The following is a 6,000-nucleotide window of genomic DNA, read 5'->3' on the forward strand; positions in this document are numbered from 1 at the left end:
TGCAGGCCCACGTTTTATGACCTCCATGCAACCTCCCTATATTCGGTATTTTGATGATTTTAGCTACATTATAAACAGATTTTTTTTTCAAGTTTCGCATTTGAATATTGTAATGGCTTATGACAAAAGTTACCTATGCAGGTCCACGTCGCCTTATAGACCCTAAAATACGGCTACATTCAGTATTTTTAAGATTTTAACAGAATTTTTAACGAATTTTATTTATTTATTTTTTTTTTTTTTGAAAATTTCCAAATTTGTACCAAATGGTTGAGGGTTTTCATATTTACTTGTCAAGCTTCACATTTCCCATGTCCACTTCATTTTTTTATTTAAAAAAAATATAAATTATCTAATAACCCATTTGTGCTTTGGTTTCGTTTTCATTTTTTCTTTCCGATTTCCTATTTCCATTGACCACAATTTCACAGTTCAATTGGCATATTTTCCTACTTCCGTTCGAAATGCCTATAAAATAAGAGAAATAAATTTGAATAACTTAGAGTCTAGTAAGACAATTTTCAAACGTTTAAATTAAGTATGGATTATTGGCTAATATTGAATATTTTGTTGACAACTGGATTTTGTCATGGTATTACAAATAAGTTTGCGGATAGCAGTCACCATACCGGGAAGCTGAGTAAATATTCAGTGGATTACATACATACCAATGGAACTGCTACTGGGACTACAAGGAGGCCTTCACAGTACGAAAATATTCCAAAAGGAGTTGGAAACTATGCTACCAGGATACATAGTGATTCTAGAACTACCACTAATGGAAGAAGTCTTCCAAATTCTGTTTATGGAGGGAGAACTTATATCCTGCCTAAAGATACCAATACAAAAAAATTAAAGTCCGCTGAAATAAAAAATTACAATTTTCCAACAGCGATAAAAGAATCTGCTCCTAAACCCACACAAATTCACAATTTCAAAGGGGCTCTCAAAGGATCAATTCCAACTCATACCAAGTTAGATCAAACTTCCTACAAGGCTGGATCCATATCTGATCTCATAAGTCGGCAGCAATCACTTCCATTTAACAATTTTGAAAGCCAGTCAAAACCAAGAAATTATCTTCATCCACCCTCACCTGAAAGTGAAATCACTCCAATAACTTATTCAAAGGAACACCTACATCATCCCGCTATACTATCCAATAACAAAACCAAATTTCCATTTCAAAACTACAAAACCCCATTCCTGTCACCTGTTCCAGCCACAGCAGCAATACACACCCAAATCCACGTCCACGAAAAGCCTGCAGACAGCAACACCATCAGCGATGGTCTTTTAATTGGCTTATCACCCTTCCTTTCTCCTCGCAGTCGTCCCTCATCATTGACTTCGCCTCATTATTACAATCAGTCAATTGTGCATTTAAATGAACCCAAATATTTACCAAATCCTTCGTCTTTTAACCCAAGAAAACAAAGAAATTTGAGGAGAATTTCACAGGACAATGAGGACGACGACGATGAGGAAGATGATGGCGTTAAATTAATTGAGCGTGAGGATCATCATCTTTACCATCAAAACACACAAGACAATAACGATGTTGAAGAAGGTAAGGATAATGAGAAGAAGGGTGCCAACAACAATGAGGATGACAACGAGGGTCATGGTGGTAGTGATTCTGAGGATGCTGTAACAACAATGTTACCCTCACTGGGTAAATCGTCACCCCTGGCGCCCAAACATGAAATGCGATATTTACAGTAAGTAATCAGGGAATTGAGTGTTGACAGACAGACAGACCCTCCTGTCGTTTTCTCTGAGGGTAGGGTTATTGTGTGGCCTATTGAATTGCATAAACATGAATATTGACTTTTACACTTTTGTTATTGTTATTTTAATTGGTTGTAAGTAGGGTTTTCAATGGGACCATTGTTTTCTGCGGGAAAATCAATAATCAATTAAGGAGGTGAAAGTGTGGCCAAGGAGATGTTAAAGATCTGTGAAAATTATGGTTAGAAATATTTCATACGATGTTTTGTGGAATATTAGCGTATAAAATATTTTCTGAGGACATCATTAAAAAATATATTTTAGAGGAGGGAATAGATAATCAGAGAAACTTCACAGTCAAATTCGTGTATACGAACCAAAACCAAACCAAAATCATAGATTTTTGGAAAAAATATTTTTAAAAGGAAGGATTTTTGTCAAGAGGCTATTTCAAGGTTATTCTTAGAATTTGTTTAAGGAGATTATATTTTTAAAGAACCTTGATCATGAGCATTTTTTTAAATAAATTTAGAGGATGATAAGAGCTAATATCAGAAATTTAAAAAAGGACTTAAACTTCGAATTTTAAAAAAAAAAAATTCGAAGACTTAAACTTCGAAGTTTAAGATTTTTTTTAAAGGACTCAAACATTTCGTTTTTAAGAATATTTTTAGTGACTGAAATCTGGAATTTTTGAAGATATTCTTTCAAGGACTATCGTAAACAACGTGGAGTTTTTGAAAACATTTTTCCAAGGATTATCAGTGCCAAAAAACGTGGAATTTTTAAGAATATGTTGCAAGGACTCAATCTGGCATTGTTTTTAATCTAATTTTTAAAAATAATTTTTCGAAGACTCAAACTTCGAAGTTTAAGCATTTTTTTAAGGGACTCAAACATGGCGTTTTTAAAAATATTTTTAGTGACTGAAATCTGGAATTTTTGAAGATATTCTTTCAAGGACTATCGTAAACAACGTGGAGTTTTTAAGAATATATTTTTCAAGTATGATCAGTGCCAAAAAAAAGTGGAGTTTTTAAGAATATCTTTTCCAAGGATTATCAGTGCCAAAAAAATTGTGGAATTTTTAAGAATATGTTTCAAGGACTCAATCTGGCATTGTTTTTAAGAAAGTTTTAAGGCACTATCGGAGCAAAAAACGTGGATGTTTTAGGAATATTTTTTTAAAGGACTAAAGCGAAGAATTTTTACGAAGATATTTTAAAGGACTCAAAAAAAAAAGTATTTTTTTTTTATATTTTTTGGAGGACAATCATATGTGAAGTTTTTAAAGAAACAATGTTGACGATTATTTTTAAGAGACTCAATCTATTATTTTTAGGAATATATTTGAAGGTTTTTAATGAATAGTTTTTTTTTTTTTTTTTTTGGAGAATTTTCGGAGAACATTTTTTCAATTACTCGACATTTTTAACAGTATCCTTTAAGGATTCAAACGTCGATTTTTTAGATTTTTTAAGTACTTTCAGAGTTAAAAAAAGACGCTTTTAACAATAGTTTTTTAAGGTCTCGTAAAGACAAAAATGTGTCGTATTTAAGAAAAAATGTCCAAAGGACTGTCAAGGCCACAAACCGTGTCTTTAGTCACTCAAAGTTGTTGAGAAATTTTTTCCAAGGACTGTGCAGCCACAAAATGGGGATAATTTAATAATATTTTTCAAAATTCAGCAGGGCCAAAAAGTCTTAATTTGTAAATAATTTTTTTCAAGGACCATCTGAGCCAAAAAGTAGAGAGTTTCTAAAAATATATATAATTTTTTAACTATTAAACTACAAAGCATGCAGTATTTCAGAAATTCGTTTAATACAACGTCGTAGTCCAAATGTGGAGTTTTAAAAATATTTTTCAAAACCAACAATTTAAAAATATATTTTTTCATGGATTCCTTTAATTTCGAAACAAAAATTTTTAACATTCTAATCAGAGCTAAAATTTAGAGTTTTCCAGAATATTGTCTCAGGATCATCAATGCCAAAAAAAATCAAAATTTTTACGTAAACTCATTCAAGCACCATTAAATGAATACTATGAGAGCTAAAATCAAAGATTTCTTAGAGAACTTTTAAAAATGGACCTATTCTGCTAACATCGACAATATTTTAAGATTTGTTTTTATACCCAACACCAGATAGTGGTAATGGTATTATGTGTTTTTTTTTTTTTTTTTTTGTAAAATGGAGAAGGAAGCGAGTTAGACCCATAGTAACTTTTGAGGATCTTCATAGAATCAGTTTCTGAGTCGATTTATGCATGTCAGTTCGTCTGTCTGTCCATGTATTTTTTAGAACAAAATGCAGGTCGCATTTATTATCCGACTTAGATGAAATTTTCCAAACAATATTTGCTCGGCCCAAGGACGAACCCTATTGACGAGAATAGCTTCAAATTTAGATATAGCTCCAATATATTTCCTCAACCGATTTCGGGTTACTTGTGCACCAAATGGCCAATATCAGTTCAAATGACCTGAATTTTGGAACTTCCGAAGCAAGTACTTAAATTTTTGGTGAAAATCGGTTCAGATATACCTATAGCTCCCATATATATGTTTCATCCGATTTGATGTTTAAGTCCCTCACATGCGTAATATGCAGTACACAATAATGATCTTTGGTACCAGATATCAGATACAGCTTAGAAATAACTGCCTAAAATGTTGTTAAAATCTGTTCAGATTTAGATATAGCTCCCATATATATCTCTATTCGATATCAGATTTATTGTGCACCAAATGGCTAATTTCAGCCCAAATGGACTGAATTTTGACACTTCCTACCTCTGCCAAATTCTATCGAGATCGGATTAATTTTTTTATACATTCGACATATATATTCGTCCGATTTTACGTTTATTTTTCACCATATATATAATATCAGCTAAAATTGGATAGATTTTTATACCCTCTACCATAGTATGGTAGATTTTGTAACACCTCGAAACATACATTTTAGACCCCACAATGTATTTATATTCTTGATTAGTATAAAATTCTAGGTCGATTTAGCGATGTCTGCCCGTCTGTGGAAATTAGCGTAGCTTCCGAATGAAATTCAGTAGGTTGATAAAATTTTACTCAAATGTATATAGCCGCCATACCTCGTATAGCCCGGTACCTCCCGATATTCGATAGTTTGATGATTTTAGCGACATTATTCACCAGAATTATTTCAAATTTGGTATTTGAAGTTCGGAATCGGTACTACAACCATATATAAAGGTTAGAGCCCACATAAGCGGTATTTTTCGACGGATTTTTTTTTTGAAATTTTTCAATTTCCTTCCGAATTGTGGAGGGTATAAAAAGTTCACATAAATTTCGAATATGTCTCGGGATATCCATAAATACCCATAGTGTTGTAGGGCATCACTTATAAAACACATTAAATTTTCAGAGAAATTTAAAAAAAAAGAAGGCCTAGGATTTTTTCCGAATGTTTGCAAAGACCAAGAAAAAATAAAATGTTTTAGAAATTTTTTTTCAAAATATCTTAATTCTTGTAAATGGTCCGTAATCTAAGTAATGTTTTTTTCGTGTATGGTAACACTTAGCTCTGTCTGATTTTGAAGATAATTAGTTTTGTCTATCCCACTATGGGGCCAATGGCATGATTTTGGGGCAAAAAATCACAGGGACTAGATAGAACTTCCAAATTTCGTTTTTAGGTTCTGGTTAGGATGAGAGCAACATCTGCCAGAATTTCTTTCGAATCGTCAATAATATAGATATAGCTCCCACACATAACCTTCATCCGATATACGATTTGGGTCATTCAGAGTAGTAGTATGAACTTTATAACAATGATATTCGGTTTGTTGTATCAGATACAGCTTAGAAATACTTTTGACAAATTTAGTCACAATCGGTTCAGATTCTTGTTCCAACAGGACGGCGCTAGGTGCCACATAGTCAAAGCTTTGTTTGGTTTTCAAAAAAAAAGCTAAAAAAAATGTTTGGCGGACCCATTAATTCAAGAAATTAAACGGATTCACACGTGAAGTATTTTTCATGATAACCATAGCTAAAATCACAAACTCCCAAAGCTTATTTTTCAAAAACCCTTAATTTTTTTTAGGGATTATTTGCAGTGCTCTTCAGAGGGAATATTAATCATCTGATCATCTGTGGAAAATTTCAAAAAAAAAATTTTTTAAAGTATTTTGAATTGTTCTTATATTTTTCATGGAATTGTCCTTGTTTTCTAATTTGACCCCATCCGTCTCAAAATTTTTGTATACGTCCCTGTTAT

The sequence above is a fragment of the Musca domestica genome, unplaced genomic scaffold (genome assembly GCF_030504385.1).
Source record: "Musca domestica strain aabys unplaced genomic scaffold, Musca_domestica.polishedcontigs.V.1.1 15, whole genome shotgun sequence".
NCBI classification, from domain to species: Eukaryota; Metazoa; Arthropoda; class Insecta; order Diptera; family Muscidae; genus Musca; species Musca domestica.